Genomic DNA, 16330 nt, shown 5'->3' on the forward strand with positions numbered 1-16330 from the left:
TTCTAAGCTATGTCAAGTTGACAGGCAAAGCTAACTAGGGCACTGCTTTTGTAACATTGTGATAAAAATACCAGATAGGAGCAGTTAAAGGAAGGAAGGATTTATTCTGGCTCACAGACTCAGAACTGTCAGCCCATAACAGCAGGGAGGACATGGCAGGGCATGGCAGTGCCCAATGTGATGGTTAGGAGGCAGAGAGAAAGAGAATGCCAGGGCAAAATTCAGCCCCAAAGGCACAGGCTACTGACCCACTTCCTGCAACCGGACCCCACCTCTTTCTTTTTCCACCTCCCAGCAATGACCTTATAATTGGGATTGGGCCATTGTTTAAGTCAGAGCTCAGTATCCAATTAGCTGCCAACATCCACCAGCTTGTAACCATGCCTCAAAATGTAAGGCTTTGGGGACATTTCATACTCAAGCCGTCACAGGGTATTTGAGGATGTGGCTGCTGATGTCAACTTTGCTGCTACATATTTAATAAGGATTTCTTTCCTAGGTCTGAATAGTCCAACAAATTATCCTATACCATCCAAATATAAAAAAAGAATATATATATATATATATATATATATATATATATATATATATATATAAACTTTAGTGTTATTTGACGTTAGATGTTGCCACCTAAAGCATTTTTTGTCTCGAAGTTACTGGAAAAAAATGATACCTGCATTCTTCTTTCTAAAAGGGACTACTACCTTCTCTTTTAGATGTTTTCCATGGGAAACGTCTAACATCCTCTCAGGGATAAATGGATGTTTTCCTTTGAGTCAATAGGACAGGTAAATGAAGAAGTGCAGTGCCCCCTGGTGGACAGTACTGTCACCCCCATCCTTTTGACTATACTTGGAGAAAATGGCTTGAGGATCATTTCTCTAGCTACAAGGAAGAGTCAGAAGACCCCAGAGCCCACTGAGTCCAAACAACATCCCCAGAATGCACATGCTCCCACACCATCCCACCCACACCCCTCCACACCCACTCACTCACTCACCCACCCACCCACCCACATACAGCCTTACCACGAAAAAATATAAAGCTTATACCCAGAGTTTCCACTGTCTTTTCCTAGACAAAAGTCTAATGTTGCCAAAACATTATTGCCTGACACCTTTACCTTCACAAGTCTAGAGTTCAAAATTAATATTACTCTCCTGGATTAAGCAATATAAATTCAAGTTGCAAGTTTCCATACACTCAACACACATCATAGTTTTCCTCTGAATGCCATTCATTTTCATTTAATATCTTAACTCTTTGATCTTATTAAAATCTCACTGGCTACAGTCGGCCACTGGAGAGTACTGAATGAAGTCAGGATTATCAAAACCAGTAATTAGAGACAAATTCATTTTTATGTGTTTGGCAAGCCTCACCATTTCAGAGTATTAAATACCTTGTCACACTTGAAATCAATACTAATGATAAAGGATGGATTATTTTGCGAAAGCAGAACAAAAGGAGCCAGTGGGCCTGCTTCCATAGTTAGAATGAATGTGTGAACGATTCAATATTGACCAATTACAGAAGAAGTCGGTTAAATGTGTCAGCCCTGCTGGAGGCAGACGATTCATTGGGCTGAGTAATGAAAAATATAATGAAATAGATGAGGTCGTTTTTTGATGAAATAGTAGTACCATTAAGACTGGCGACTCAAAGTCTAAATGCATGTTGCCCTCTACCTACATGCTCCCTTTGATGTGTAGACAGCATTTGGAAGTATCATATTGCTGGCCTCCCCAAAACCCAAAACAAGGAGCCAGGGAGAAAGATAAATCATAATTAGATAAATGGATACCTTCAAATAGAGAGCAAGAGTTTGGGAAGTCTAGAAAAGGCATCTAGTGTGGTCTAGCTTTGTTGGTGTTGCTGCTGCTATAATAAGACACTGACCAAAAACAACTGTTTCACCTTACAGTTTACAGTCCCTTATCAAGGAAGTAAGGACAGAAACCCAAGAAGGAACTAAAGCAGAGGCCGTGGAAGAATACTAGTCACTGGCTTGCTTCCAGGCTCACACTCAGCCCAGGCCCACCAGCCTAAGGATGGTATCGGAGGAGCACAGCCAGCTAGCCTGATAAAACCGCAGCTGCCCTGTTCTGCGTAGTGCACACAGGCCTTTGTGCTAGCTATTTCCTGCTGAGCCAACTTGGAGTCAGCTGCTACACCTGGTGATTGATGATGCATGACCATCAGAATGTTGGGGGCCAATGAAAACTAGACAATCCAGCTAAGAGAGTCTCCAGCTGCCAATGGGAAATCAGCAGGGGGTATATAGGTTCACCCCATATCCGCAATAAACAGAGTCCACTGCTTGCTTCTCACCAGACTCCCGGTGTCTGTGCCGTTGATACTTTGCCTTTTCACCCCCTCCCCCCAAGGGGTGTCCAGATAGAGCAACCTGTAACAGGATGGCACTGCCCACAGTGGGCTGAGCTCTCCTATAATCAATTAGCAATCAAGAAAATGCCCACAGACATGCCCACAAGCCAAACTAACAGATGTTCCTTCACCCTAGGTGTGTCAAGTTGACAACTAAGATCTGCTAGCTCACAGCATTTTCACTTGCGTTTAACACTTTCTTTCTGACATGAATATTGAGGTTAGGCTGGAGCTTCTGAGAATGAAAACCTAGGCAGGATCAGACACACAAAATTTGTACTAGAATGTAACACTTTTGAGGAGCTTGGGAAGATGGATGGAGTGTTCAAATCAATAGGCAATTCCAATTAGTCTATGAAATAAAGTAAGTGTGAATGCTGGATAGATGTGTCTCAGACAGCCTTGAAGCATGGAGCATTAAGAGAGAAGGGGTTAAGCGAAAGTTTCCATCAAGTAAGACCTGCTCTCCCAGGAGGGCTTGCTTTAACACCTCTGCAGGGCATCATGGTGACTACAAACAGCTCCTGGGATGCATGGTCTCAACACAAGGCCAATGAGGAACTTTTGAGGGTACATAGCATATTACACACACACACACACACACACACACACACACACACACACACACAATCCTGCTCACACCCCCCTGGGCATTCCTTCATGAGAGGGAACTTAAAAGAAGGATTTGGGCAGAGGGGCTAAGGTTAGTCTCAGAAGTGCAAGCATCTTGTGGGCAAGGTTAGTCTCAGAACTGCAAGCATCTTCTCTCCAACACGGTCCATTGTGGAGTCATCTTCTCCTGTAACCCTAGTGAGTCTGGGTGTTCCTGATCATGACCTTCAGGTAGGGTTTGCCCATGCACAGTGACACTGGGACAACAGGAGACACTTGGGAGATTCACCTGGATGTCTCTGCATTCCTCACTTTTGGTATAACTGAGCAGCAGTAGCTTCACACTTTTCCAAAGAATCCTCTTCTTTCCTGCTGGCCACTGGTGAACTCAGTGGGTGACATGAAAGGAGACACCAGAACATTTTTTAGAACAGTGGTTCTCAACCTTTCTAATGCTGAAACTATTTAATACAGTTCCTCGTGTCATGGTGACCCCCCCAACCATAAAATAATTTTTGTTGCTATTTCATAACTGTAATTTTGCTATTGTTATGAACCTGATATGCAGGATATCTGGTATATGACCCCCATGAAAGGGTTGTTCAACCTCTCCTCCCCAAAGGGATCATGACCCACAGGTTGAGAACCACTGCTTTAGACCTGTGGTAAGAAACATTTATCACCCATCACTCCATCATGAGACTGTTTTTGCTCCTTCAACTGGGTGGATGGTTTCTGAGATTTCTTATTGACTGTTCCCACAATAAAAAGTCTTACCAAGTGAGCCATGGACTCCATGTAGAAAATGATCTCAAACCCCATTATATCAGTTCCAATTAGGAGCCTGGGGAAAAGACTTCTGGGTAACTCCACAGCTACAGTGATCTGACCCTGAGTCAAACTTCATCTAAAGATTCATTTCTTACCAGACACACAGGTAGCCATTTCTTCCATGTTCCCAGTGCTGCTAAGTGAGATACCCATTCACTGAAGATCACCTATTGTATACTTTTCTTGGAGGAGACATCCAGAATAAATAAAAGTATATATACTGGAAAAATGGGAGACAAGTGATACGGGGTAATGTAGGATAATGAAGGTAGTTAAAAATTAATTGATGGTTTACACAGTTTTGTGGTTGAAATAGAAAGACACACCCCCCACACACACGTAGGCTATGAATTATATTCCAGTGTTATAATTTTTTTTTAAAGTCAGCAAGGGCTGACAAGATGGCTCACTGGGTAATGGTCCTTGCCACCAAGCTTGATGAGCTGAATTTAATCCCCAGGACCCATGTGGTGGAAGGAGAGAACCAACTCCTACAAGTTGTCCTCTGACCTCCACAGGAGCACTGTGGCACACACACACACACACACACACACACACACACACACACACACATCTAAATAAATGTTTAAAAAAATCAACAAGCAGAGTGACACATTTCAGGGTATAGTGGTTGAAGCCTGTCAGTCACAGTGCCTCAGAGTCTGATGGGTTAGAAGTGAAGTGCCAGAAGTAGAATGTGAAGGAAGCAGAGACCGTCTGTCCCTTGCATGTGTGCCTATCATTTGCATCCAAGTGAGGGGCAAGATTCTGGGTTCTACCGTGGAGATGTGGAGCTGCAAAGTTGGGAGTCGAGAAACCCCTAGGAACTCCTACCTGGGAAACAGCGTGTCTGGGACCACAGGCTTGGCGTGAGTGCCAAGATGGACCGGCATCCACACTGGGAAGCAACTGTACCCTCAGAGACACACTTCCAGCAGGCAGGGGTCAGCTTGCAGGGTGCTGAGGCCCTACGGGAATTAGAACTGAGTGCCCCAGAGATGGAGGGGTGCTATGCGGCCCAGATAGAAACACACTGCCTTTGTGGGTGGCTGTCTTGCCATAATCAATGGAGGGTTTTTTTTTTTCTCACTGTTGACAAAAGGTAGACATTCAGTCTCCCCACCCCCCAATGGTAAATTTGTCTTACGTGTTAGATGGGAAACTGGAAATCACCAGTATTTCAATCAGAGGGGATTTAATTCAACATGCATGCTCTAGAGCCAATGGAGGAGAACTTGAAGAACAATTCACAGAGCAATTAATTAAAAATTCATACAGATGTAGTCCAAACTGAAATCCCCGCGATGAGATTATTGACAGTGGAGAGGCTGTATCTTAGAATTAAATCTTGAGGCAGCCTGGTGGCAGAAAGATCCACAAGGAAGACCCACCTGCCTGAAGGAAGACCATCTTTGGCAGAGAACAGAAGGAGGAAAACTCTGGTTTCTTCCCCCATCTCATTCTCCAAACTCTAGCCAGTGTCTATCCTTAGGTACATTTATCACATAGCAAGTAGACAATGATAACACCTGTATCTTGTGGCAGGGTGAAAGGGATGGGAGAGCACCTAAGAGGGAGTAGTTTATAAACACATTTACTAAGGGCATGTGCCTGAGGAAGCTTGTGGGAAAAGAAATCTTGGACAGTACACCCTCCTCCAGGAGCAGGATCCTGTGACCTCATCAAAACCTGGGTCCTCCGCGAGGTAGAGTCCTCTGACTTGAAACTTTTGGAATCCTTCTGCATTGGAGAGATGTTGATAATGTTAAGAATCATTGCCCCAGGAGGAGAAATGCACTTTCCTCTTTTGTTTTTAATTTACACATAATTAAAATTCCTGTGAATGACAGTTTTCAAATTAGACATTACATCGTTAATCTGTTTAATATCACAAATGGTCTGGGGCACTGCTGTGTGGGAATTATAAAAACTTGAAAAGTAAATAAAACATTGCTTTTAAGGCATTCCCTGTGCAGAATTGGGGAGTGAGGATTTATTAGTGTTTACTCTAGGGAACCTGGCTGGAGCCAAAATAAACTCTGACAGTAAACGTCACTGAAATTATCCAATATGTATTCTTGTCTGTAGACAATGATGTGAATCTCTTAGTGGGAAAAAAAGTGGGTGTGCAAAGAATTTTCTATGCTGTGTATTAAGGTTGTAGTAGGACACATAAGTGCTCTGGGCTGGGTAGTATTTTTTTTGTTTTGTTTTTAAAACTGAAAAAAATTGTATCTACAATTACTTAAGTGGTATAGAATTACCTGAAAGAGGAAAGGGGGCAAAGGGTGACTACCTGTTTCTGCCACAGCTCTGAGCCTGCCAACTCTGGCCTTTGATTTGCACACCTAACTCAATACTAATCAGAGAAACAGCCCCAGGAGGTCAGCAGCAGCCTCCAAGCTCAACTACAAGCATCACCCTCAAAGTTCTATCTGAGATTTTTTTTTCCCCCCCTGAGGCTACCCTCAGCCTAAAACTCATGGTTCCTCCTGCCTCTGCTTCCTGCATATTAGGATTATGGGCTTGCATCACCATGCCAAAAGACTGCAAATGATTGGTTTCTTACTCCATAATGCCCTTGAGTTTCCAAATGAAAAGTCAATCCCTCTCTGCAGCTGATGTATCATGTACCATGGAAGGCTGGCATCAGCGGTATCTAACTGGCTATTGAAGTCTGGTTTCAATCTACTACACCGGAACAGGTGGGTTTCTGATAGAATCGCAACAAGGGCAGACACTAATCCATGACCTATTTGTGTGTGTCATAGAGGCTCATAGTCAGAAGGAACCCGTATCTCTGAGGTAGAACACTTGGGAAAACGGAGGTTTAAAAAAGGCAAATTTCCCATGTAATTGCTACTGACCCTGCCACAGCAAGTCACACCGGAATGGGACTCTGAATTCCACAGGGGGATGTACCCCACACTGAGAGGGAGGATCTACAAAAATCACTTGGCAGAAACGCAGACACTATTGTAAACTGGCCAGGGAATGAAGCATAGAGATTGCTAGCACAGTCCGCTAAAGCTGAGGTTGGTCTCGGCCATCTAGCATCACTAAACATGATATCCTTCTGAGGTGCTTATCACCCAGAAGCTTGGGTACTGGAACTCTGTTATTGCTTCCCAGAAGCTAGAGGCTATCTAATCTATCAATTATCTGTCAATCATAAATCATCTATCATTTATATGTGTATCAACTTATATTTATCTATCTACTCTATATCACCTATTCATCATCTACCCATCTATCTATCTATCTATCTATCTATCTATCTATCTATCTATCTATCTACCTACCTACCATCCACCTATCATCTATTTATCATCTATCTATCTATTATCTGTCTTCAGTGTTTTGAATAAGAATAGTCCCCATAGACACATACATTAAATTGCTAGGCCCTCATTTAGGGAACTGTTTGGGAAGAACTAGGAGGTGTGGCCTTGTTGGAGGAGTCACTGGGGTGTAAAAAGCCTACACCAGGCCTAGTTTCTCTCTGCTTCTTGCCTGTAGGTCAGGATATAAGCTCTTAGTTACGGCTCCAAGACCATGTCTGTGTGCTGTCATGGTCCCCATCAAGATGATCATGGACTATAACTCTCTGAAGCTATAATCTCCAAATAGACTCTTTCTTCTTTAAATTGCCTTGGGCATGGTGTATCTCACAGCAATAGAGAAGTAAGACATCCTCTCTCTCTCTCTCTCTCTCTCTCTCTCTCTCTCTCTCTCTCTCTTTCCTATCTATCTTCTATATATCTTCTATCTATCATTTATCTATCTTCTATCTATTCTCTATCATCTATCTCTATATATCTGTTTATCTTCCATCTATTTTCTACTGATCATTTATTCATCTTTTATCTGTCATTTCTATGTCCTCTAACTTTGTTTCTATGGCACAGAATATAAATAAAAAGCACCAAGTTCTGAATGCTCTTTGAACTCTCCCATCCTCCCCCACACCTTTCTGTTCTGTGAGCCTCCTGCTACCTCCTTAGTTGATAAGATTTCTGGTCCCTGAGAGGAAAGTCATACAAATGCTGTTTTCCATGCAGTGACCCAGTTTCAGTTTGGATTTTTGGCTGAGATGGCAGATTGACACTTCTTTGGAAGTTTACATCATTTCTAGATTGTTGAAGTTATGACTTCCGTTTATATTTCTGTGATTTTTCATTTTCTTCGTTTCCAGGAAATATGTTGAACTTAATCAATATATTCTTATAATCTCCTGACCTGATTACAAGCATTTTCTTTTACATTTCCTTTCTTTTTTGTCAATAGATCTTACTAACCTTGATTCATCCCTGAGGCAAATCAACTTCTGTCACACTGAACAGCATTTAATGCAATGCAGGATTTGGTTTTCTGATAGAATTTAGCCTTTCTTTGTTGTCTGTTTATAGGTAAACTATTATAATATAAATAAATAACTTGTTTCATTTATAAATTTTCTGGTTCTGGATCTGCATGATTACTGATTTGTTTGTTTTTGTTTTGTTTTGTTTTGTTTTTTTATTATGGTGACCAAACCAGAAGCCACTTGAGAGGAAGAAGGATTTACTGTGCTTATCATTAGGCATTATAGTCCATCATGGCAGGGGAGGTGTGGGGGCAGGAGTGACTGGTGGCTGTGGATTGGAACATGAGTGTCTTGTTCACATGCCAGCAGACCGGGATGCAAAGGACCGCTGACAGCACAGCTGGACTATGAACCTTCAGGTCAACCCCAGTGTCCTATGTCACCATCTGGGTCCCACCTCCTAAATGTTTACAGCCTCCCTGAACATCACCATTGGCTGGGGCCAAATGTTCAATACAAGAACCTACGGGGGATAGTTTCCCTCCAAACCAAAATAAGATTTTTTTTTTTCTTGCACTTTACTGAGCACATTCGTAATCAGCTTTCACCCAGGAAGCCTTTCATTATCATCTTCTCTGCTATAATCCTTCTATCTGTTACCATGCGAGATGATGCCTTTTCCCTCGGGATAGTGTCTTCTCTGAAGCTCTTTAACCAGCAGCTGATCCGTCTCCCACTTCTACCTGCTTGGAGGCCTCAAGGCTCCTTCAAGAGCATCACTTTCCGCCTCTGAAACTCAGATCTTAATGCTACCACCCTCTCAGATGGTTAGTGTGAATCACTCCTGGTCAAATGTCAACATTATTTCTTTATGATATTTTTTTTGAAGCATTGTTCTCATCATGAGACACTGTTTTCCATTTGTAAATGAGACCCCTTCATTTTCCTGTGCTGCTTAAATAAAAATATTCTATGTCTAAAAATTAGCCGATTTAAATATTCTTGGGGAGAGGGACTTTTTTTTTTGAGGCTGGAGAGATGCCTCAGCAATTAAAAATACTTGCTGCTCTTCCAGAGGACTGGGATTTCATTCCAGCACCCATATGGTGACTCACAACCGTCTGTAACCTCATTTCCAGGGGATCTGACACCCTCTTCTGTACTCCATGGTTACTGTACACACACAGTGCACTGACCTACGTGTCAGAAAAACACCCACCCATACACATAAAAATAAAAAGAAAAAAAACCCTTTCATTAATAAACAGAAATACTAAATGAACAGTAATGTCTTTTTCTGAAAGAAGCTATTCTACCATTTTATTGTCTACATAATTATGAAGGTATGTTCACATGATTTTCAATGTGTGCTTATTCTACTTGCTTTTAAAAATGTGACTTAGGGGAAGTAAGATTGACATGTAAAAAGGTATACATATTTAGTACATACCCAAAGAGCCTTTCCCATTTTAGCTTATTGCTATCATTTGCTTTCTATTGCTGTGATAGACACCATGATCAAAAGCAACTTGGGGAAGAACAAGTTAACTTTACCTTACAGCTTGAAGTCCATCCATCATCCAGGGAAGTGAGGGCAGGAACCTGGAGGCAGGAGCTAAGATAGAGGCCCTGGAGAACATCGATTATGGGCTTGCTCTTCATGACTCGCTCAGATGCCTCCTTACAGCATGTGTTTAGGGTGGCACCACTCACAGTGGGCTGAGCCCTCCCACATCAGTCTTCAATCAGAAAAATGTCCCCACAGATGTGTGCACAGGCCAATCTGGTGGAGTTAGCTTCTCTACTAAGATTCCCCTTCCCAGATGACTCTAACTTGTCAAGTTGACAAAACAGTGTACAAGCAGATGGATTCCCTGCAACTGGTGTGAGGCAAAGATCTAAGTGTAGATGTTTTCAGTGACAGAAAAATCCCCCTGCCTGTTACATTGTTGTGGTTTTTCCACTGGTTTTCATTGCAAGTTCTATTGCATATCAAACTTGCAATCAGCTTATCTCAATAGTCACGCCATCACATGGGTCAATTTTTCTTGTTTTCCACAGTGAAGTGCTAATTACTACAAAAAATGAGAAGTTTTGATAATTGGTGGAAAGTCATTCATTTTAATAATTGTCCGTGATGCTCTGAGTTTGGCAGCAGCATTTCCCTCGGTATGGTCTTGATTCCAAGATAAGGCTATTTTAAGCTAATTTTTTATTGAGTGTTATAGTCTTTGCCAAGCACATGACAGTCTCCTCAGCTGAGGCTGTTTCACGGTGTTGGGTATGAGCCAGGGCTTTGGAATGAGTCCCAGCTCTGCACCTCATCAGCAGGGAAATGTCAAACCTATAAAAATAAGAGCAATAACAGGATCAAACCACATCTGTCACACCCGAGGGTGAGATGACCCATGTTAAAGTGTGAAGCCCACTGCTTAGAAGAAGAGTAGGTATGAGGAGTGAACGATGATTTTATTATGCATAAAGGACTGGTGACCTTAATAGTCCCCCTCAGGAGTATTAATCAGGATTCATAAAGCCAATAAGTAGAAATTCAGTACAAAAATAAATCCTTTTATCTATTAATACTAAAGGCTGAATTTGCTAATTCCTTTTCTGGTTCTCCAATATTTCTGCTCCTTGGGCTTTATTTGTTAGTATTATACGTGCATATACATGTACTTGCACATGTGTATGTGATGTGTGTGCATGCCCATACATGTTGCAGCATGTATGTGGAAGTCAGAGAACAATTTTATTTGTTGTTGTTGTTGTTTTGTTTTGTTTTATTTCCAGACATAGTTTCCCTGTGTAGCCCTGGCTATCCTAGAACTCACTTTGTAGACCAGGCTAGCCTTGAACTCACAGAAATTCGCCTGCCTCTGCCTCCCAAGTGCTGGGATTAAAGGTGTGCACCACAACACCTGCCTCAAAAAAAAAAACAGTTTTGTAGTCAGCTGTCTCCTTCGACCTTTACACAGGTCCTGGGGATTGACACCTGAGTCATCTCACTGGCCCTCTTTTGTTTGTGAATCTTTTCTTGTTCACATAATAATAATTAGATGCACACGGGAGAGAAAAAATGATTAAAGAAGAAGTGGTATTTTTTACTGTAACAAAAGAAAAAAAAACCTTGTAGAGAACATTGGTCAAATTCTTGGGACTGAATTATAAAAAAAAATATTAACAGGAAGAAGTGGGGCTTATATAAAAGTCTAGGAGAATCCAGCAGTTTGCATTGTTCTTTGAGACAGAAAAAGGATCATAGTCTAACTCTCTAGTGAGCACAGAAATGGTGGCTATGACTTCTCCATCAATAACTTTGGGTTGTCAGCAGCTAGTTGAAGAATTACTAAAAAGTTTTTTAAAAAAATATTCGTGTCATATGTGTGCAGGTATCTATTCATAGGTACATAGATATTTAATCTTTTCATTTCTCTCTGCAACTGATACCCTGTGAGTCTGCAATCCCCATCGGCATTGAACACCAGGAAAAATGTATTAATTGGAGCAAAATGCTCAGCTTATTCTCTGAGATGCAGAATATCTACAAGCTGTTTACGTGACATTGTAAATCAAAGAATCATTGCCAGTATATCCGTCAATATTAAAACATAAAACAGGGTGATAGAAGAGAGAATGCTTGAGAGATAAATATTTTTAAAGTGTTATGCAAATGCCACGCATTTATGAATACATTGGGATAATGCTGGCTGCCTGCAACACGCCGATGTACAAATGAGAACTGCATATTTATAATCCTGTTCTAGGAGACCACAGAACGTACAAACACAACTGATGTGAGACCAATTTGGGAAGCTTAACTCTCAAGCCGCATCCCTGATTCTGTCTCCACTATAAACCAATCCATTTTCCTGTACTGAGGTGAAGGTCTGGGTTGATTACCAGGAGAAGCAGCCCTGTGTGAGTGAGATAGATGCACACACTGCTGTGCACAGAGCTAGATACGGATGACACTCCTGTAGATACCCATGTTACCTGGAACTTTGGAAAGCTTGGCAGGTTCTTAAGAGGCCTGCCAGTTAGTGGCCTTTTGGACTTAAATTTTGGTGGCCTGCATGCTGCTCACAGAGAAACAAAATGAGGATCCAACAGGTAGTTTTTAGCACAGGGTGGAGATGATGGGTTTAATTTTCAAACGAACTTTCTAGAAACTTTAATCCCACGTGGGAATAAATTCCTCACTACAATTTTAATATGCCTTTACTGTTTTTCAGATATAGATAGATAGATAGATGGATAGATAGATATAGATACAGAGATAGATAGATAGATAGATAGATAGATAGATAGATAGATAGATAGATGATAGATAGAGATAGATAGATACAGAGATAGACAGATACAAGAAACACACGATTCACTTCTAAGCTCACTCGCCGTTGGAGCTGGGTCATAGCTTTTGCACCTGGTAATGCAGATTGTTCTGGGTACCACATGTTAGACTCATGGAGGTGAAGTTTCTGTGATAGACAAATCTTACTGGCTCTGTGCATAAGCCCCTTAACATGGGTTTTCTGCAAAACAGCTATGTTTCCAATTTTCTTCCATTAACACCATTAAGATGCTTAGTCATTAAGACTGACTGACCACACAGTGACCATTAGAGTCAGTCACAGGCACTCTAGGAAGACCTTTGATGACCTATTGCAAATCTATAGCAGATATGACTAATCAATCCTGGCACCTCCTGAGACAAGACTCAGAACAGCAACATGGTGTAAGTCAAACTCCATAGACAGAGAGACTGGATATGAAAGCTGAGTCTAATTTACTAGGCCAGCTCCAGCAAATTCTGCAGAAATTCGTATTCTGGTTGTGTGTAACTTGATGTGAAATATGTAATATCTGGTCCATAATTGGGAAGCTCATTAAGAGTACAGTAGGGATACATTCCCTTCAAATAAGCTCATTTTTAGTACAAGCACAATACATGAGATTATTAGAGAAAATTGGGAAGATACCAAATATTACTGGGAAATTAATTACTATAAAAAAACCTCACTAGCACGAAAAAACTTTAGACTTTTCAAAAAATACTTGTATTAATTTTTTTGAAAATGTCATAAATATATACAATGTATTTTTTTCTTTTCTTTTCTTTTTTTTCTTTTTTTTTTTTTTGTTTTTTTGTTTTTTTGTTTTTCGAGACAGGGTTTCTCTGTGTAGTTTTGGTGCCTGTCTTGGATCTCGCTCTGTAGACCAGGCTGGCCTCGAACTCACAGAGATCCGCCTGGCTCTGCCTCCCGAGTGCTGGGCTTAAAGGGGTGTGCCACCACCGCCCGCTACAATGTATTTTGATCTCATGCACCCAACTACCTTCCTCCAACTCCATGCCCACCCCACCCCCACCCCCGCCAGGATCCACCAACCTGTCTCCTTCCTGACTTGTGGTCATCACTAGCATAGTCAGCAGCAGCAGCTCCCAAGTCCAGTTAGTGCACAAAGCACCCATAAGACTAAGCCAGAAAACAACATTTTTAGATATTTGGAAGATCAAATGGCTCAGCAGTTAATAGCACTAGCTACTTTCGGAGAGAACCTGGGTTTGTTCCCCAAGTGTCCAACCATCCATGACTCCAGCTCCAAGAGATCTGACGCCCTCTTCTGGCCTCTTTGGACACTGTACACACATGGTGCACAGATAACACATGAGGCAACACTTTGCTCAGACATAAAATATTTTTATTTTAAAGGAGGAAAAATTTGTTTGGGAGTTGGAGAGATGGCTCAGCAGTTAAGAGCACTGGCTGCTCTTGCAGAGAACCCAGGTAGTGCACATACGTGCATGCAGAAGAAACACCCATACACATAAAATAAGTACAAATGAATGAGTGGATAGACGGATGAATAAAAGAAGGTCAATATAAAGGTTAGTAATATACAAATGAGAACCCTCACCCTGAACAACTCTCAGTGGTGACTCAGCATGCTCCTTGCAAATGATTCCTGTGATAAAAACCTCTCTGCTGTTAGTTGATTGCTGCTGTTGAAGGAACAACTAGATGTTATGTAATGTCCTCGCTGCACAAAGCAGGAGCCTCAGAGTGTCAGCAGAGAGGACCTGAGAGCTCCCAGGTAATCCTTCTAGTGGTGGATGAGATACAAGAAAACAAGAGAGCTATGGGAAGAGGAAAGATCATTATCATGTCGTGGATGATGGCGATTGCAAAAATTTGATGTATTTAAAAAAAAAAAAAAAAGAAAGAAACAGAGGGGCTGGAGAGACAGTTCACCAATTAAAAGCACTTGCTGCTCTTTCAGAGGCCCAAGCTTCAATTTCCTGCACCTACATGGTGGCTCATAACTACCTGTAACTCCATTTCCAAGGGATCTGACGCCCTCTTCTGGTCTCTGCCGGCACTGCATACACATGGTGCACGGACTTCCATGCACGCAAAACATTCATACACAAAATAAAAACAATCGCATATTTTGTTTTTTTAAAGAAAATGTAACTGGTTAAAATATTCAAGCAAGTTATCTACACTCTGAGATGATCAATGATGACTTTCACTAGGTCATAATTTTCACAACAATCACACCACACCTGTACCCTGAGTTTCATAGCCATATTTACTAGTCAATTTTTGTGGAGACCAGAGACCACATATGCCTCATGCATGCTTCCCATATGGGAGTGCAGGGCTAATGTGTGTGTGTCACACCTGTGTGGTAGTGTGCTAATAACCACCTCAAATTATGATGGTTTGCAGAGGAGACCGGCAAATACATGCTGGAGCCAACTCAAATCTATCTTTGTCGTAAACCAAGCCTTGCTGGGATGTACACAGTATTTTCCTGTTGTGTACAATGGTTAACACACTGTGAGGCCAGAGGAGGCCGCCGAGGCAGAGACCATCTCCTGCATCTGGGCCTGTACAGAATGTTTTTTGTCCATCTTGTGTGTAAAGCCAGCAAGAACAAATCGAAGCCACCCCAAGCACACTGGTCTTGGTGGCTTCACTCTCTATACTCACTCGACAATTATCTAGTCAAAATTTTTAGATTTCTTAAGTTTCATCTCTTGGGGCTGCAGAGATGGCTCAGCAGTTAGGAGCACTGGCTGCTCTTGCAGAGGATCTAGGTTCATTTCCCAGCACCTACATGGTGGCTCACCACGGCCTGTAACTCCAGCTCCAGGGGAGATGGTCTCTGCCTCAGCTGCCTCCTCTGACCTCATAGTGTGTAAACCACCACCATGCACAACAGGAAAACATTCCATACATTCCGTACATTCCAGCAAGACTTGTTTTACAATAAACATGGATTTGCGTTGACTCCCACTGGCCTCTAAGGATACTGCATTTATGTGTATGCAGACACATGCACATCACATAACTAAAAATACATGAATATTTAATAAATAGATGAATCTCAATTCCCTTTTACTTTTATTGTTTAAGGGTAAGGTTTCGATTACAGTGATAGTACAGAACACAGTTTCCCAAAGCCATAATGTCCACATATGTCCTGTGCAATGCCTTGTTAGGTACATTCCTGTGATTTGCTCATTAGGGTTTCGGGGGTCAGTGGGAAGGGGTCAGTGCTTTTCTCATTAAAACACTCACAGAGACATAGGGCGAGCATAGGCGAAAATGGACAGGGCGAATAACTGCACATCAGCATATTTGCAAAAAAAAAAAAAGATATCATTAAGGAAGAAAAGTAGACATTGCGGAAACAGCTTCACAAGTTAATTGCCAAAAACCACTGCACCTGCTTCTCCGCTTCCCAGGAAAATGAATTTTTAGGTATGATGAATCGGTTTTTATTTTTGAGGAGAAGGATATTTCATCACCTTCCTTGCTTAGGCTTTTACCAAAACGCTCTTCAGCCTGACGCCTGGCTGCCTGCCTGCCTGTGGTTATGGGAGCAGCAAGCAGCTTTTGTAAATGGCCAAAAACTCAGGACGGAGAAAGGCACCCATGAAAACCGTTTAAAATGTCACATTTCTCTAATTTAAAGGAGCCAAAGAATTCATTGAACTAATGGATTATTGATTTCAAGAGAGGAGACATGTTTAAATGGTGGCAGTTCAGGCTATAAAAGGATTTCAAAGTGGCTTGTGAAACTGAGATGAGAAGGAACAGCACAGCGGTGAGGTGAGGTACCTGCCTGGAAGCTGCTCCCAATGGGATGTCATTTGGCTCAAACACAGAAGACGTCAACTGA

Source organism: Peromyscus eremicus, chromosome 23 (genome assembly GCF_949786415.1).
Source record: "Peromyscus eremicus chromosome 23, PerEre_H2_v1, whole genome shotgun sequence".
Classification (NCBI taxonomy): Eukaryota; Metazoa; Chordata; class Mammalia; order Rodentia; family Cricetidae; genus Peromyscus; species Peromyscus eremicus.